Source organism: Rhinoraja longicauda, chromosome 24, assembly GCF_053455715.1.
Source record: "Rhinoraja longicauda isolate Sanriku21f chromosome 24, sRhiLon1.1, whole genome shotgun sequence".
Lineage (NCBI taxonomy): Eukaryota > Metazoa > Chordata > Chondrichthyes > Rajiformes > Arhynchobatidae > Rhinoraja > Rhinoraja longicauda.
The window spans coordinates 488882-507518 of NC_135976.1; the positions used below are offsets into that span (position 1 = coordinate 488882).

Consider the following 18637-nt stretch of genomic DNA (forward strand, 5'->3'; position numbering starts at 1 on the left):
ATTGAGGGGGGAGAGAGTGGGGATGGAGGTGGGAAGGAGGGGGGAGGAAGAGGTTGAGGGGGAAGTGGGACCTCCCCTTTTCCCAGTACCCCTCTTTCCCCCACCACCAAGCCCCCACCGCAACGACCCCTGTTGTCCCCCTCCCCAGTCCCCATTCTCAGACCCCCCCCCCATTCTCTTGGAATAAAAAAAAATACTTTAAAAAAAATAAGTGCTTTTTAATTGCTTGTTTTGAAACATTCGCGGTTAAGTGCTCTTTAAAAAAACATTCGCGGTTAAGTGCTGGTTTTGAAACATTCGCGGCTACTTAGTGCTTCTGTCAGTTGCTTTTCGAAACAATGTTGCAACCATCTCACACAAGCATTGGGAGGATGGGAGGGAAGGGGAGGGAGGGAGGAGGGAGGTGTGGAGGGAGGAGGGGAGGGAGGGGGGAAGGGGAGGGGGGGAAGGGGGCGGGAGAGGGGACGGAGGGGGGATGGGATGGGGAAGGGGGGAGGGAGGGGGACCTCCCCTTTTCCCAGTACCCCTCTTTCCCCGTTGGGCCCGTCCTCGTAGGGTTTCCATTGTAACCGGGAGGAGGGGAGGGAGGGAAGGGGGAGGGAGGGAGGAGGGAGGTGTGGAGGGAGGGGAGGGGGAGGGAGGGGGAGGGGAGGGGGAAGGGGGTGAGGGGGAGGGAGAGGGGGAGGGAGGGGGGAGGGAGGGGGGAAGGGGGGTGAGGGGGGAGGGAGAGGGGTAGGGGGGGAGGGGAGGGGAAGGGGGGAGGGAGAGGGGTAGGGGAGGGGAAGGGGGGAGGGAGAGGGGTAGGGGGGGAGGGGAGGGGAAGGGGAGGGAGGGGGACCTCCCCTTTTCCCAGTACCCCTCTTTCTCCGTTGGGCCCATCCTCGTAGGGTTTCCATTGTAACCGGGAGGAGGGGAGGGAGGGAAGGGGGAGGGAGGGACGTGTGGAGGGTGGAGGGGGAGGGGGAGGGAGGGGGGAGGGGAGGGGGAAGGGGGGGAGGGAGGGGGGGTGGAGGTGGGAAGGAGTGGGGAGGAAGGGGTTGAGGGGGGAAGGGGGGGGGGGGAGGTAATAGGGGCCCCATGCTGATCTGTGTATGTTAAGTGACTCGCACAACTTTAAAAAACTGGCAGTTGCTTTTCGCAACAATGTTGCAACATCTCACACAAGCATTGTGACGTCACAAGCTGAAGACCTTGAAAAAAAAGGCCAGAAAAAAAATCATGTAAATTTAAAGTAGTAAACACCCAATAGCAGCCGCTTGTCCATCGCGAGCTGATCTCCCATTGGTGCACGGGTGCCATTGTGACATCACGCGCTGAAGCCCTTTCAAGAAAAGGGTTAGAAATGAGAGATTTTAACTTTAATATCTCTCTAGCTTTAAAAAGGTAGCTTCAATTTGAACGAAAGTACTTACAATAGTTGCCCATGTTAATGGTGAATATGGCGGTACAAAAATCGTAGCGCTTTGGTGTAACTTCAGGGAGGAGTAGGGTTTGTAAGTTATGGACAGAAATCTTCGGAATCTTCCGTATATACATACGGAATCTTCCGTATATACATACGGAATGTTGGACCGCAGAGTTTTAGTATTATATAGACTAGACCGAGTGGGCCCGTTGGGCCCGTCCTCGTAGGGTTTCCATTGTAACCGGGAGGGGAGGAAAGGGGGAGGGTTGGGGGAGGGAAGGGGGAGGGAGGAGGGGAGGGAGGGGGGTAGGGGGAGGGAGGGGGGAGAGGGGGGATGGGAGGGGGGAGGGGAGGGGGGAAGGGAGGAGGGAAGGGGGGGAGGGAGAGGGGAGGGAGGTGGGTAGGGGGGAGGGAGGGAGGGAGGGGGACCTCCCCTTTTCCCAGTACTCCTCTTTCCCCGTTGGGCCCGTCCTCGTAGGGTTTCAAGGAAGGGGGAGAGGGATGGAAGGGTGGAGGGAGGGGGGGAGGGATTGGGAGGGAGGGATGGAGGGAGGGGGGAGTTAGGGGGGAGGGGGGAGGGAGTTGGGGAGGGAGGAGGAGGGGAGGGAGTGGGGATGGAGGTGGGAAGGAGGGGGGATGAAGGGGTTGAGGGGGGAAGGGGGACCTCCCCTTTTCCCAGTACCCCTCTTTCCCCGTTGGGCCCGTCCTCATAGGGTTTCCATTGTAACCGGGAGGGGGGGAGGGAGGGAGGTGTGGAGGGAGGAGGGGAGGGGGAGGGAGGGGGGGAGGGGAGGGGGAAGGGGAGGGGGGAAGGGGGTAGGGGGGAGGGGAGGGAGGGGGATCTCCTCTTTTCCCAGTACCCCTCTTTCCCCGTTGGGCCCGTCCCCGTAGGGTTTCCATTGTAACCGGGAGGGGGGGAGGGAGGGTGGAAGGAGGGGGGAGGGGGAGAGGGATGGAAGGGTGGAGGGAGGGGGGAGGGATTGGGGGAGGGTGGGATGGAGGGAAGGAGGGAGGGGGGAGTTAGGGGCTGAGTGGTGATGGAGGTTGGGATTGAGGGGGGAGAGAGTGGGGATGGAGGTGGGAAGGAGGGGGGAGGAAGAGGTTGAGGGGTAAGTGGGACCTCCCCTTTTCCCAGTACCCCTCTTTCCCCCACCACCAAGCCCCCACCGCAACGACCCCTGTTGTCCCCCTCCCCAGTCCCCATTCTCAGACCCCCCCCCCATTCTCTTGGAATAAAAAAAAATACTTAAAAAAAAATAAGTGCTTTTTAATTGCTTGTTTTGAAACATTCGCGGTTAAGTCCTTTTTAAAAAAACATTCGCGGTTAAGTGCTGGTTTTGAAACATTCGCGGCTACTTAGTGCTTCTGTCAGTTGCTTTTCGAAACAATGTTGCAACCATCTCACACAAGCATTGGGAGGATGGGAGGGAGGGAAGGGGAGGGAGGGAGGGAAGGGGAGGGAGGGAGGAGTGGAGGGAGGAGGGGAGGGAGGGGGGAAGGGGAGGGGGGGAAGGGGGCGGGAGAGGGGAGGGAGGGGGGATGGGATGGGGAAGGGGGGAGGGAGGGGGACCTCCCCTTTTCCCAGTACCCCTCTTTCCCCGTTGGGCCCGTCCTCGTAGGGTTTCCATTGTAACCGGGAGGAGGGGAGGGAGGGAAGGGGGAGGGAGGAGGGAGGTGTGGAGGGAGGGGAGGGGGAGGGAGGGGGGAGGGGAGGGGGGAAGGGGGGGAGGGGGAGGGGGGAAGGGGGGGAGGGGGAGGGAGAGGGGGAGGGAGGGGGGAGGGGGGAAGGGGGGTGAGGGGGGAGGGAGAGGGGTAGGGGGGGGGAGGGGAAGGGGAGGGAGGGGGACATCCCCTTTTCCCAGTACCCCTCTTTCTCCGTTGGGCCCATCCTCGTAGGGTTTCCATTGTAACCGGGAGGAGGGGAGGGAGGGAAGGGGGAGGGAGGGAGGTGTGGAGGGTGGCGGGGAGGGGGAGGGAGGGGGGAGGGGAGGGGGGAAGGGGGGGAGGGAGGGGGGTTGGAGGTGGGAAGGAGTGGGGAGGAAGGGGTTGAGGGGGGAAGGGGGGGGGGAGGGAGGGAATAGGGGCCCCATGCTGATCTGTGTATGTTAAGTGACTCGCACAACTTTAAAAAACTGGCAGTTGCTTTTCGCAACAATGTTGCAACATCTCACACAAGCATTGTGACGTCACAAGCTGAAGACCTTGAAAAAAAAGGTCAGAAAAAAAATCATGTAAATTTAAAGTAGTAAACACCCAATAGCAGCCGCTTGTCCATCGCGAGCTGATCTCTCATTGGTGCACGGGTGCCATTGTGACATCACGCGCTGAAGCCCCTTCAAGAAAAGGGTTAGAAATGAAAATTTAAACTTTAATATCTCTCTAGCTTTAAAAAGGTAGCTTCAATTTGAACGAAAGTACTTACAATAGTTGCCCAGGTTAATGGTGAATATGGCGGTACAAAAATCGTAGCGCTTTGGTGTAACTTCAGGGAGGAGTAGGGTTTGTAAGTTATGGACAGAAACTCTTCGGAATCTTCCGTACATACACATATACATCCGGAATGTTGGACCGCAGAGTTTTAGTAGTATACTAGACCGAGTGGGCCCGTTGGGCCCGTCCTCGTAGGGTTTCCATTGTAACCGGGAGGGGAGGAAAGGGGGAGGGTTGGGGGAGGGAAGGGGGAGGGAGGAGGGGAGGGAGGGGGGTAGGGGGGAGGGAGGGGGGAGAGGGGGGGATGGGAGGGGGGAGGGGAGGGGGGAAGGGAGGAGGGAAGGGGGGAGGGAGAGGGGAGGGAGGTGGGTAGGGGGGAGGGAGGGAGGGGGACCTCCCCTTTTCCCAGTACCCCTCTTTCCCCGTTGGGCCCGTCCTCGTAGGGTTTCCATTGTAACCGGGAGGAGGGGAGGGCGGGAAGGGGGAGGGAGGGAGGAGGGAGGTGTGGAAGGAGGAGGGGAGGGGAGGGAGGGGGGAGGGGAGGGAGGGGGGTAGGGGGGAGGGGGAGGGAGGGGGAGGGAGAGGGGAGGGGGGAGGGGAGGGGGAAGGGGGAGGGGGAAGGGGGAGGGAGGGGGACCTCCCCTTTTCCCAGTACTCCTCTTTCCCCGTTGGGGCCCGTCCTCGTAGGGTTTCAAGGAGGGGGGAGAGGGATGGAAGGGTGGAGGGAGGGGGGTAGGGATTGGGGAGGGAGGGATGGAGGGAAGGAGGGAGGGGGGAGTTAGGGGGGAGGGGGGAGGGAGGGGGGAGGGAGTTGGGGAGGGAGGGGGAGGAGGGGGGGAGGGAGTGGGGATGGAGGTGGGAAGGAGGGGGGATGAAGGGGTTGAGGGGGGAAGGGGGACCTCCCCTTTTCCCAGTACCCCTCTTTCCCCGTTGGGCCCGTCCTCATAGGGTTTCCATTGTAACCGGGAGGGGGGGAGGGAGGGAGGAGGGAGGTGTGGAGGGAGGAGGGGAGGGGGAGGGAGGGGAGGGGGAAGGGGAGGGGGGAAGGGGGGAGGGGGGAGGGGGATCTCCTCTTTTCCCAGTACCCCTCTTTCCCCGTTGGGCCCGTCCCCGTAGGGTTTCCATTGTAACCGGGAGGGGGGGAGGTAGGGTGGAAGGAGGGGGAGGGGGAGAGGGATGGAAGGGTGGAGGGAGGGGGGAGGGAGTGGGGGAGGGTGGGATGGAGGGAAGGAGGGAGGGGGGGAGTTAGGGGCTGAGTGGTGATGGAGGTTGGGATTGAGGGGGGAGGGAGGGGGGGAGCGAGTGGGGATGGAGGTGGGAAGGAGGGGGAGGAAGGGGTTGAGGGGGGAAGTGGAACCTCCCCTTTTCCCAGTACCCCTTTTTCCCCCACCACCAAGCCCCCTCCGCAACGACCCCTGTTGTCCCCCTCCCCAGTCCCCATTCTCAGACCCCCCCCCCATTCTCTCTCTCCCCCAGACACACTCTCAGTGCTTTTTTCGAAACACTTGCCCCGGTGGCCCACGAGCATAGGGGCCCAATGCTGATCTGTGTATGTTAAGTGACTTGCAATAAAAAAAAATACTTTAAAAAAAGATAAGTGCTTTTTAAGTGCTTGTTTTGTAACATTCGCGGTCACATAGTGCTTCTCACTGCGATCTGTTAGTGGTGCTTTTCGAAACAATGTAGCACCCATCTCAAACAAGCATTGGGAGGATGGGAGGGAGGGAAGGGGAGGGAGGGAGGAGAGAGGTGTGGAGGGAGGGGGGGAAGGGGAGGGGGGAACGGGGGGAAGGGGGAGGGAGAGGGGAGGGAGGGGGGATGGGATGGGGGAAGGGGGGAGGGAGGGGGACCTCCCCTTTTCCCAGTACCCCTCTTTCCCCGTTGGGCCCGTCCCCGTAGGGTTTCCATTGTAACCGGGAGGGGGGGAGGGAGGGTGGAAGGAGGGGGGAGGGGGAGAGTGGTGGAAGGGTGGAGGGAGGGGGGGAGGGAGTGGGGGAGGGTCGGATGGAGGGAAGGAGGGACGGGTGAGTTAGGGGCTGAGTGGTGATGGAGGTTGGGATTGAGGGGGGAGAGAGTGGGGATGGAGGTGGGAAGGAGGGGGGAGGAAGAGGTTGAGGGGGGAAGTGGGACCTTCCCTTTTCCCAGTACCCCTCTTTCCCCCACCACCAAGCCCCCACCGCAACGACCCCTGTTGTCCCCCTCCCCAGTCCCCATTCTCAGACCCCCCCCATTCTCTTGGAATAAAAAAAAATACTTTAAAAAAAATAAGTGCTTTTTAATTGCTTGTTTTGAAACATTCGCGGTTAAGTGCTTTTTTAAAAAACATTCGCGGTTAAGTGCTGGTTTTGAAACATTCGCGGCTACTTAGTGCTTCTGTCAGCTGCTTTTCGAAACAATGTTGCAACCATCTCACACAAGCATTGGGAGGATGGGAGGGAGGGAAGGGGAGGGAGGGAGGAGGGAGGTGTGGAGGGAGGAGGGGAGGGAGGGGGGAAGGGGAGGGGTGAAAGGGGGCGGGAGAGGGGAGGGAGGGGGATGGGATGGGGAAGGGGGGAGTGAGGGGGACCTCCCCTTTTCCCAGTACCCCTCTTTCCCCGTTGGGCCCGTCCTCGTAGGGTTTCCATTGTAACCGGGAGGAGGGGAGGGAGGGAAGGGGGAGGGAGGGAGGAGGGAGGTGTGGAGGGAGGGGAGGGGGAGGGAGGGGGGAGGGGAGGGGGGAAGGGGGGGAGGGGGGAGGGAGAGGGGGAGGGAGGGGGGAGGGGGGTGAGGGGGGAGGGAGAGGGGTAGGGGTAGGGGGGGAGGGGAGGGGGAAGGGGAGGGAGGGGGACCTCCCCTTTTCCCAGTACCCCTCTTTCCCCGTTGGGCCCGTCCTCGTAGGGTTTCCATTGTAACCGGGAGGAGGGGAGGGAGGGAAGGGGGAGGGAGGGAGGTGTGGAGGGTGGAGGGGGAGGGAGGGGGGAGGGGAGGGGGGAAGGGGGGGAGGGAGGGGGGTGGAGGTGGGAAGGAGTGGGGAGGAAGGGGTTGAGGGGGAAGGGGGGGGGGAGGGAGGGAATAGGGGCCCCATGCTGATCTGTGTATGTTAAGTGACTCGCACAACTTTAAAAAACTGGCAGTTGCTTTTCGCAACAATGTTGCAACCATCTCACACAAGCATTGTGACGTCACAAGCTGAAGACCTTGAAAAAAAAGGTCAGAAAAAAAATTATGTAAATTTAAAGTAGTAAACACCCAATAGCAGCCGCTTGTCCATCGCGAGCTGATCTCTCATTGGTGCACGGGTGCCATTGTGACATCACGCGCTGAAGCCCCTTCAAGAAAAGGGTTAGAAATGAAAAATTTAAACTTTAATATCTCTCTAGCTTTAAAAAGGTAGCTTCAATTTGAACGAAAGTACTTACAATAGTTGCCCATGTTAATGGTGAATACGGCGGTACAAAAATCGTAGCGCTTTGGTGTACCGTCTGGGAGGAGTAGGGTTTGGCCCCTTCAAGAAAAGTGTTAGAAATGAAAATTTAAACTTTAATATCTCTCTAGCTTTAAAAAGGTAGCTTCAATTTAAACGAAAGTACTTACAATAGTTGCCCATGTTAATGGTGAATATGGCGGTACAAAAATCGTAGCGCTTTGGTGTACCGTCTGGGAGGAGCAGGGTTTGTAAGTTATGGACAGAAATTCTTCGGAATCTTCCGTATATACACACATACACACATACATACGGAATGTTGGACCGCAGAGTTTTAGTAGTATATAGATAGATACTAGACCGAGTGGGCCCGTTGGGCCCGTCCTCGTAGGGTTTCCATTGTAACCGGGAGGGGAGGAAAGGGGGAGGGTTGGGGGAGGGAAGGGGGAGGGAGGAGGGGAGGGAGGGGGGGAGGGGAGGGGGGGAGGGAGGGGGGAGAGGGGGGGATTGGAGGGGGGAGGGGAGGGGGAAGGGAGGAGGGAAGGGGGGGAGGGAGAGGGGAGGGAGGTGGGTAGGGGGGAGGGAGGGAGGGGGACCTCCCCTTTTCCCAGTACCCCTCTTTCCCCGTTGGGCCCGTCCTCGTAGGGTTTCCATTGTAACCGGGAGGAGGGGAGGGCGGGAAGGGGGAGGGAGGGAGGAGGGAGGTGTGGAGGGAGGAGGGGAGGGGAGGGAGGGGGGATGGGAGGGAGGGGGGTAGGGGGGAGGGGGAGGGAGGGGGAGGGAGAGGGGATGGGGGAGGGGAGGGGGAAGGGGGGAGGGAGGGGGACCTCCCCTTTTCCCAGTACTCCTCTTTCCCCGTTGGGCCCGTCCTCGTAGGGTTTCCATTGTAACCGGGAGGGGGGAGGGAGGGAGGAGGGAGGAGGGGAGGGGAGGGAGGGGGGAGGGGAGGGAGGGGGGTAGGGGGGAGGGGGAGGGAGGGGGAGGGAGAGGGGAGGGGGGAGGGGAGGGGGAAGGGGGGAGGGAGGGGTGAGGGAGGGGGACCTCCCCTTTTCCCAGTACCCCTCTTTCCCCGTTGGGCCCGTCCCCGTAGGGTTTCCATTGTAACCGGGAGGGGGGGGAGGGAGGGTGGAAGGAGGGGGGAGGGGGAGAGGGGTGGAAGGGTGGAGGGAGGGGGGGAGGGAGTGGGGGAGGGTCGGATGGAGGGAAGGAGGGACGGGTGAGTTAGGGGCTGAGTGGTGATGGAGGTTGGGATTGAGGGGGGAGAGAGTGGGGATGGAGGTGGGAAGGAGGGGGGAGGAAGAGGTTGAGGGGGAAGTGGGACCTCCCCTTTTCCCAGTACCCCTCTTTCCCCCACCACCAAGCCCCCACCGCAACGACCCCTGTTGTCCCCCTACCCAGTCCCCATTCTCAGACCCCCCCCATTCTCTTGGAATAAAAAAAAATACTTTAAAAAAAAAAGTGCTTTTTAATTGCTTGTTTTGAAACATTCGCGGTTAAGTGCTTTTTAAAAAAACATTCGCGGTTAAGTGCTGGTTTTGAAACATTCGCGGCTACTTAGTGCTTCTGTCAGTTGCTTTTCGAGGGAGGGAGTAGGGAGGTGTGGAGGGGGGAGGGGAGGGGGAGGGAGGGGGGAGGGGAGGGGGAAGGGTGGGAGGGAGAGGGGAGGGAAGGGGGTAGGGGGGAGGGGGAGGGAGGGGGGAGGGGGGAAGGGGAGGCAGGGGGGAAGGGGAGGGGGAGGGAGGGGGGGAGGGAGAAGGGAGTGAGGGGGGAGGGAGGGTAACCTCCCATTTTCCCAGTACCCCTCTTTCCCCATTGGGCCCGTCCTCGTAGGGTTTCCATTGTAACCGGGAGGAGGGGAGGGAGGGTGGAAGGAGGGGGGAGGGGGAGAGGGATGGAATGGTGGAGGGAGGGGGGAGGGAGTGGGGGAGGGTGGGATGGAGGGAAGGAGGGAGGGGGGGAGTTAGGGGCTGAGTGGTGAAGGAGGTTGGGATTGAGGGGGGAGGGAGTGGGGATGGAGGTGGGAAGGAGGGGGGAGGAAGGGGTTGAGGGGGGAAGTGGGACCTCCCCTTTTCCCAGTACCCCTCTTTCCCCCACCACCAAGCCCCCTCCGCAACGACCCCTGTTGTCCCCCTCCCCAGTCCCCATTCTCAGACCCCCCCCCCCCCCATTCTCTCTCTCCCCCAGACACACTCTCAGTGCTTTTTTCGAAACACTTGCCCCGGTGGCCCACGAGCATAGGGGCCCAATGCTGATCTGTGTATGTTAAGTGACTTGCAATAAAAAAAAATACTTTAAAAAAAGATAAGTGCTTTTTAAGTGCTTGTTTTGAAACATTCACGGTCACATAGTGCTTCTCACTGCGATCTGTTAGTGGTGCTTTTCGAAACAATGTAGCACCCATCTCAAACAAGCATTGGGAGGATGGGAGGGAGGGAAGGGGAGGGAGGGAGGAGAGAGTTGTGGAGGGAGGGGGGAAGGGGAGGGGGAACGGGGGGGAGGGAGAGGGGAGGGAGGGGGGATGGGATGGGGGAAGGGGGGAGGGAGGGGGACCTCCCCTTTTCCCAGTACCCCTCTTTCCCCGTTGGGCCCGTCCTCGTAGGGTTTCCATTGTAACCGGGAGGAGGGGAGGGAGGGAGGAGGAGGTGTGGAGGGAGGAGGGGAGGGGGGGAGGGGAGGGGGAGGGAGAGGGTTAGGGGGGAGGGGGAGGGGGGAGGGGAGGGGGGAAGGGGAGGGACCTCCCCTTTTCCCAGTACCCCTCTTTCCCCGTTGGGCCCGTCCCCGTAGGGTTTCCTTTGTAACCAGAAGGGGGGGAGGGAGGGTGGAAGGAGGGGGGAGGGGGAGAGGGATGGAAGGGTGGAGGGAGGGGGGGAGGATGGAGGGAAGGAGGGAGGGGGGGGAGTTAGGGGAGGAGGGGTGAGGGAGGTGGGGAGGGAGTTGGGGAGGAGGGGGGGAGGGAGTGGGGATGGAGGTGGGAAGGAGTGGGGAGGAAGGGGTTGAGGGGGGAAGGGGGGGAGGGAGGGAATAGGGGCCCCATGCTGATCTGTGTATGTTAAGTGACTTGCACAACTTTAAAAAACTGGCAGTTGCTTTTCGCAACAATGTTGCAACAATCTCACACAAGCATTGTGACGTCACAAGCTGAAGATGTAAACTTAAAACCGAGCTGATCTCTCATTGGTGCACGGGTGCCATTGTGACATCACGCACTGAAGCCCCTTCAAGAAAAGGGTTAGAAATGAAAATTTATACTTTAATATCTCTCTAGCTTTAAAAAGGTAGCTTCAATTTGAACGAAAGTACTTACAATAGTTGCCCATGTTAATGGTGAATACGGCGGTACAAAAATCGTAGCGCTTTGGTGTACCGTCTGGGAGGAGTAGGGTTTGTAAGTTATGGACAGAAATCTTCGGAATCTTCCGTATATACATACGGAATCTTCCGTATATACATACGGAATGTTGGACCGCAGAGTTTTAGTATTATACTAGACAGAGTGGGCCCGTTGGGCCCGTCCTCGTAGGGTTTCCATTGTAACCGGGAGGGGAAGAAAGGGGGAGGGTTGGGGGAGGGTTGGGGGAGGGAAGGGGGAGGGAGGAGGGGAGGGAGGGGGAGGGGAGGGGGGAGGGAGAGGGGGAGGGAGGGGGTTAGGGGGAGGGAGGGGGGAGAGGGGGGGATGGGAGGGGGGAGGGGAGGGGGGAAGGGAGGAGGGAAGGGGGGGAGGGAGAGGGGAGGGAGGGAGGGAGGGAGGGGGACCTCCCCTTTTCCCAGTACCCCTCTTTCCCCGTTGGGCCCGTCCTCGTAGGGTTTCCATTGTAACCGGGAGGAGGGGAGGGCGGGAAGGGGGAGGGAGGGAGGAGGGAGGTGTGGAAGGAGGAGGGGAGGGGAGGGAGGGGGGAGGGGAGGGAGGGGGGTAGGGGGAGGGGGAGGGAGAGGGGGGAGGGGAGGGGGAAGGGGGGAGGGAGGGGGACCTCCCCTTTTCCCAGTACTCCTCTTTCCCCGTTGGGCCCATCCTCGTAGGGTTTCAAGGAGGGGGGAGAGGGATGGAAGGGTGGAGGGAGGGGGGGAGGGATTGGGGAGGGGGGGATGGAGGGAAGGAGGGAGGGGGGAGTTAGGGGGGAGGGGGGAGGGAGTTGGGGAGGGAGGGGGAGGAGGGGGGGAGGGAGTGGGGATGGAGGTGGGAAGGAGGGGGGATGAAGGGGTTGAGGGGGGAAGGGGGACCTCCCCTTTTCCCAGTACCCCTCTTTCCCCGTTGGGCCCGTCCTCATAGGGTTTCCATTGTAACCGGGAGGGGGGGAGGGAGGGAGGAGGGAGGTGTGGAGGGAGGAGGGGAGGGGGAGGGAGGGGGGGAGGGGAGGGGGGAAGGGGAGGGGGGAAGGGGTAGGGGGGGAGGGGAGGGAGGGGGATCTCCTCTTTTCCCAGTACCCCTCTTTCCCCGTTGGGCCCGTCCCCGTAGGGTTTCCATTGTAACCGGGAGGGGGGGAGGGAGGGTGGAAGGAGGGGGGAGGGGGAGAGGGATGGAAGGGTGGAGGGAGGGGGGAGGGATTGGGGGAGGGTGGGATGGAGGGAAGGAGGGAGGGGGGGAGTTAGGGGCTGAGTGGTGATGGAGGTTGGGATTGAGGGGGGAGAGAGTGGGGATGGAGGTGGGAAGGAGGGGGGAGGAAGAGGTTGAGGGGGAAGTGGGACCTCCCCTTTTCCCAGTACCCCTCTTTCCCCCACCACCAAGCCCCCACCGCAACGACCCCTGTTGTCCCCCTCCCCAGTCCCCATTCTCAGACCCCCCCCCCCATTCTCTTGGAATAAAAAAAAATACTTAAAAAAAAATAAGTGCTTTTTAATTGCTTGTTTTGAAACATTCGCGGTTAAGTGCTTTTTAAAAAAACATTCGCGGTTAAGTGCTGGTTTTGAAACATTCGCGGCTACTTAGTGCTTCTGTCAGTTGCTTTTCGAAACAATGTTGCAACCATCTCACACAAGCATTGGGAGGATGGGAGGGAGGGAAGGGGAGGGAGGGAGGGAAGGGGAGGGAGGGAGGAGGGAGGTGTGGAGGGAGGAGGGGAGGGAGGGGGGAAGGGGAGGGGGGGAAGGGGGCGGGAGAGGGGACGGAGGGGGGATGGGATGGGGAAGGGGGGAGGGAGGGGGACCTCCCCTTTTCCCAGTACCCCTCTTTCCCCGTTGGGCCTGTCCTCGTAGGGTTTCCATTGTAACCGGGAGGAGGGGAGGGAGGGAAGGGGGAGGGAGGGAGGGAGGAGGGAGGTGTGGAGGGAGGGGAGGGGGAGGGAGGGGGGAGGGGAGGGGGAAAGGGGGGGAGGGGGAGGGAGAGGGGTAGGGGGGAGGGGAGGGGAAGGGGAGGGAGGGGGACCTCCCCTTTTCCAAGTACCCCTCTTTCTCCGTTGGGCCCATCCTCGTAGGGTTTCCATTGTAACCGGGAGGAGGGGAGGGAGGGAAGGGGGAGGGAGGGAGGTGTGGAGGGTGGAGGGGGAGGGGGAGGGAGGGGGGAGGGGAGGGGGGAAGGGAGGGGGGGTGGAGGTGGGAAGGAGTGGGGAGGAAGGGGTTGAGGGGGGAAGGGGGGGAGGGAGGGAATAGGGGCCCCATGCTGATCTGTGTATGTTAAGTGACTCGCACAACTTTAAAAAACTGGCAGTTGCTTTTCGCAACAATGTTGCAACATCTCACACAAGCATTGTGACGTCACAAGCTGAAGACCTTGAAAAAAAAGGTCAGAAAAAAAATCATGTAAATTTAAAGTAGTAAACACCCAATAGCAGCCGCTTGTCCATCGCGAGCTGATCTCTCATAGGTGCACGGGTGCCATTGTGACATCACGCGCTGAAGCCCCTTCAAGAAAAGGGTTAGAAATGAGAAATTTTAACTTTAATATCTCTCTAGCTTTAAAAAGGTAGCTTCAATTTGAACGAAAGTACTTACAATAGTTGCCCACGTTAATGGTGAATACGGCGGTACAAAAATCGTAGCGCTTTGGTGTACCGTCTGGGAGGAGTAGGGTTTGTAAGTTATGGACAGAAATCTTCGGAATCTTCCGTATATACACACGGAATCTTCCGTATATACATACGGAATGTTGGACCGCAGAGTTTTAGTATTATACTAGACCGAGTGGGCCCGTTGGGCCCGTCCTCGTAGGGTTTCCATTGTAACCGGGAGGGGAGGAAAGGGGGAGGGTTGGGGGAGGGAAGGGGGAGGGAGGAGGGGAGGGAGGGGGGAGAGGGGGGGATGGGAGGGGGGAGGGGAGGGGGGAAGGGAGGAGGGAAGGGGGGGAGGGAGAGGGGAGGGAGGTGGGTAGGGGGGAGGGGGAGGGAGGGGGAGGGAGAGGGGAGGGAGAGGGGAGGGGAGGGGGAAGGGGGGAGGGAGGGGGACCTCCCCTTTTCCCAGTACTCCTCTTTCCCCGTTGGGCCCGTCCTCGTAGGGTTTCCATTGTAACCGGGAGGGGGGGAGGGAGGGAGGAGGGAGGTGTGGAGGGAGGTGTGGAGGGAGGAGGGGAGGGGGAGGGAGGGGGGGAGGGAAGGGGGAGGGGGGAAGAGGGGTAGGGGGAGGGGAGGGAGGAGGGGAGGGAGGGGAACTCCCCTTTTCCCAGTACCCCTCTTTCCCCGTTGGGCCCGTCCCCGTAGGGTTTCCATTGTAACCGGGAGGGGGGGAGGGAGGGTGGAAGGAGGGGGGAGGGGGAGAGGGGTGGAAGGGTGGAGGGAGGGGGGGAGGGAGTGGGGGAGGGTCGGATGGAGGGAAGGAGGGAGGGGTGAGTTAGGGGCTGAGTGGTGATGGAGGTTGGGATTGAGGGGGAGAGAGTGGGGATGGAGGTGGGAAGGAGGGGGGAGGAAGAGGTTGACGGGGAAGTGGGACCTCCCCTTTTCCCAGTACCCCTCTTTCCCCCACCACCAAGCCCCCACCGCAACGACCCCTGTTGTCCCCCTACCCAGTCCCCATTGTCAGACCACCCCCCATTCTCTTGGAATAAAAAAAAATACTTTTTAAAAAAAAGTGCTTTTTAATTGCTTGTTTTGAAACATTCGCGGTTAAGTGCTTTTTTAAAAAACATTCGCGGTTAAGTGCTGGTTTTGAAACATTCGCGGCTACTTAGTGCTTCTGTCAGTTGCTTTTCGAGGGAGGGAGTAGGGAGGTGTGGAGGGGGGAGGGGAGGGGGAGGGAGGGGGGGGAGGGGAGGGGGGAAGGGGGGGAGGGAGAGGGGAGGGAAGAGGGTAGGGGGGAGGGAGAAGGGAGGGAGGGGGGAGTGAGGGGGGAGGGAGGGGAACCTCCCATTTTCCCAGTACCCCTCTTTCCCCATTGGGCCCGTCCTCGTAGGGGTTTCCATTGTAACCGGGAGGAGGGGAGGGAGGGTGGAAGGAGGGGGGGAGGGGGAGAGGGATGGAATGGTGGAGGGGAGGGGGGAGGGAGTGGGGAGGGGTGGGATGGAGGGAAGGAGGGAGGGGGGGAGTTAGGGGCTGAGTGGTGATGGAGGTTGGGATTGAGGGGGGAGGGAGGGGGGGAGGGAGTGGGGATGGAGGTGGGAAGGAGGGGGGGAGGAAGGGGTTGAGGGGGGAAGTGGGACCTCCCCTTTTCCAGTACCCCTCTTTCCCCCACCACCAAGCCCCCTCCGCAACGACCCCTGTTGTCCCCAGTCCCCATTCACAGATCCCCCCCCCCATTCTCTCTCTCCCCCATACACACTCTCAGTGCTTTTTTCGAAACATTCGCGGTCACATAGTGCTTCTCACTGTAGCACCCATCTCAAACAAGCATTGGGAGGATGGGAGGGAGGGAAGGGGAGGGAGGGAGGAGGGAGGTGTGGAGGGAGGAGGGGAGGGAAGGGGGGAAGGGGAGGGGGGGTGAAGGGGGGGAAGGGGGAGGGAGAGGGGAGGGAGGGGGGATGGGATGGGGGAAGGGGGGAGGGAGGGGGACCTCCCCTTTTCCCAGTACCCCTCTTTCCCCGTTGGGCCCGTCCTCGTAGGGTTTCCATTGTAACCGTTAGGAGGGGAGGAGGGAAGGGGGAGGGAGGGAGGAGTTAGGAGAGGAGGGGTGAGGGAGGTGGGGAGGGAGTTGGGGAGGAGGGGGGGAGGGAGTGGGGATGGAGGTGGGAAGGAGTGGGGAGGAAGGGGTTGAGGGGGGAAGGGGGGGGGAGGGAAGGAATAGGGGCTCCATGCTGATCTGTGTATGTTAAGTGACTGGCACAACTTTAAAAAATTGGCAGTTGCTTTTCGCAACAATGTTGCAACCCTCTCACACAAGCATTGTGACGTCACAAGCTGAAGACCTTGAAAAAAAAGGTCAGAAAAAAAATAATGTAAATCTAAAGTAGTAAACACCCAATAGCAGCCGCTTGTCCATCGCGAGCTGATCTCTTCATTGGTGCACGGGTGCCATTGTGACATCACGTGCTGAAGCCCTTCAAGAAAAGGGTTAGAAATGAAAATTTTAACTTTAATATCTCTCTAGCTTTAAAAAGGTAGCTTCAATTTGAACGAAAGTACTTACAATAGTTGCCCATGTTAATGGTGAATACGGCGGTACAAAAATCGTAGCGCTTTGGTGTACCGTCTGGGAGGAGTAGGGTTTGGCCCCTTCAAGAAAAGTGTTAGAAATGAAAATTTAAACTTTAATATCTCTCTAGCTTTAAAAAGGTAGCTTCAATTTGAACGAAAGTACTTACAATAGTTGCCCATGTTAATGGTGAATATGGCGGTACAAAAATCGTAGCGCTTTGGTGTACCGTCTGGGAGGAGTAGGGTTTGTAAGTTATGGACAGAAATCTTCGGAATCTTTCGTACATACGGAATCTTCCGTACATACACACGAACCCAGAGTTTTAGTAGTATACTAGACCGAGTGGGCCCGTTGGGCCCGTCCTCGTAGGGTTTCCATTGTAACCGGGAGGGGAGGAAAGGGGGAGGGTTGGGGGAGGGAAGGGGGAGGGAGGAGGGGAGGGAGGGGGTAGGGGGGAGGGAGGGGGGAGAGGGGGGGATGGGAGGGGGGAGGGGAGGGGGGAAGGGAGGAGGGAAGGGGGGGAGGGAGAGGGGAGGGAGGTGGGTAGGGGGGAGGGGGAGGGAGGGGGAGGGAGAGGGGAGGGAGAGGGGAGGGGAGGGGGAAGGGGGGAGGGAGGGGGACCTCCCCTTTTCCCAGTACTCCTCTTTCCCCGTTGGGCCCGTCCTCGTAGGGTTTCCATTGTAACCGGGAGGGGGGGAGGGAGGGAGGAGGGAGGTGTGGAGGGAGGTGTGGAGGGAGGAGGGGAGGGGGAGGGAGGGGGGGAGGGAAGGGGGAGGGGGGAAGAGGGGTAGGGGGAGGGGAGGGAGGAGGGGAGGGAGGGGAACTCCCCTTTTCCCAGTACCCCTCTTTCCCCGTTGGGCCCGTCCCCGTAGGGTTTCCATTGTAACCGGGAGGGGGGGAGGGAGGGTGGAAGGAGGGGGGAGGGGGAGAGGGGTGGAAGGGTGGAGGGAGGGGGGGAGGGAGTGGGGGAGGGTCGGATGGAGGGAAGGAGGGAGGGGTGAGTTAGGGGCTGAGTGGTGATGGAGGTTGGGATTGAGGGGGAGAGAGTGGGGATGGAGGTGGGAAGGAGGGGGGAGGAAGAGGTTGAGGGGGAAGTGGGACCTCCCCTTTTCCCAGTACCCCTCTTTCCCCCACCACCAAGCCCCCACCGCAACGACCCCTGTTGTCCCCCTACCCAGTCCCCATTCTCAGACCACCCCCCATTCTCTTGGAATAAAAAAAAATACTTTAAAAAAAAAAGTGCTTTTTAATTGCTTGTTTTGAAACATTCGCGGTTAAGTGCTTTTTTAAAAAACATTCGCGGTTAAGTGCTGGTTTTGAAACATTCGCGGCTACTTAGTGCTTCTGTCAGTTGCTTTTCGAGGGAGGGAGTAGGGAGGTGTGGAGGGGGGAGGGGAGGGGGAGGGAGGGGGGGAGGGGAGGGGGGAAGGGGGGGAGGGAGAGGGGAGGGAAGAGGGTAGGGGGGAGGGAGAAGGGAGGGAGGGGGGAGTGAGGGGGGAGGGAGGGGAACCTCCCATTTTCCCAGTACCCCTCTTTCCCCATTGGGCCCGTCCTCGTAGGGTTTCCATTGTAACCGGGAGGAGGGGAGGGAGGGTGGAAGGAGGGGGGAGGGGGAGAGGGATGGAATGGTGGAGGGAGGGGGGAGGGAGTGGGGGAGGGTGGGATGGAGGGAAGGAGGGAGGGGGGGAGTTAGGGGCTGAGTGGTGATGGAGGTTGGGATTGAGGGGGGAGGGAGGGGGGGAGGGAGTGGGGATGGAGGTGGGAAGGAGGGGGGAGGAAGGGGTTGAGGGGGGAAGTGGGACCTCCCCTTTTCCCAGTACCCCTCTTTCCCCCACCACCAAGCCCCCTCCGCAACGACCCCTGTTGTCCCCAGTCCCCATTCACAGATCCCCCCCCCCCCATTCTCTCTCTCCCCCATACACACTCTCAGTGCTTTTTTCGAAACATTCGCGGTCACATAGTGCTTCTCACTGTAGCACCCATCTCAAACAAGCATTGGGAGGATGGGAGGGAGGGAAGGGGAGGGAGGGAGGAGGGAGGTGTGGAGGGAGGAGGGGAGGGAAGGGGGGAAGGGGAGGGGGGTGAAGGGGGGGAAGGGGGAGGGAGAGGGGAGGGAGGGGGGATGGGATGGGGGAAGGGGGGAGGGAGGGGGACCTCCCCTTTTCCCAGTACCCCTCTTTCCCCGTTGGGCCCGTCCTCGTAGGGTTTCCATTGTAACCGGTAGGAGGGGAGGGAGGGAAGGGGGAGGGAGGGAGGAGTTAGGAGAGGAGGGGTGAGGGAGGTGGGGAGGGAGTTGGGGAGGAGGGGGGGAGGGAGTGGGGATGGAGGTGGGAAGGAGTGGGGAGGAAGGGGTTGAGGGGGGAAGGGGGGGGGAGGGAAGGAATAGGGGCCCCATGCTGATCTGTGTATGTTAAGTGACTGGCACAACTTTAAAAAATTGGCAGTTGCTTTTCGCAACAATGTTGCAACCCTCTCACACAAGCATTGTGACGTCACAAGCTGAAGACCTTGAAAAAAAAGGTCAGAAAAAAAATAATGTAAATCTAAAGTAGTAAACACCCAATAGCAGCCGCTTGTCCATCGCGAGCTGATCTCTCATTGGTGCACGGGTGCCATTGTGACATCACGCGCTGAAGCCCCTTCAAGAAAAGGGTTAGAAATGAAAATTTTAACTTTAATATCTCTCTAGCTTTAAAAAGGTAGCTTCAATTTGAACGAAAGTACTTACAATAGTTGCCCATGTTAATGGTGAATACGGCGGTACAAAAATCGTAGCGCTTTGGTGTACCGTCTGGGAGGAGTAGGGTTTGGCCCCTTCAAGAAAAGTGTTAGAAATGAAAATTTAAACTTTAATATCTCTCTAGCTTTAAAAAGGTAGCTTCAATTTGAACGAAAGTACTTACAAT

At 59.8% G+C, this 18637-nt stretch overlaps 1 protein-coding gene across 1 annotated transcript in view; it reads right to left on the reverse strand.

The window, feature by feature from the left end:
• The window catches only part of cfap126 (cilia and flagella associated protein 126), a 54575-nt gene that overhangs the window by 25361 nt on the left and 10577 nt on the right, over window positions 1–18637 (reverse strand). The gene's annotated exons all lie outside the window — the stretch shown is intronic.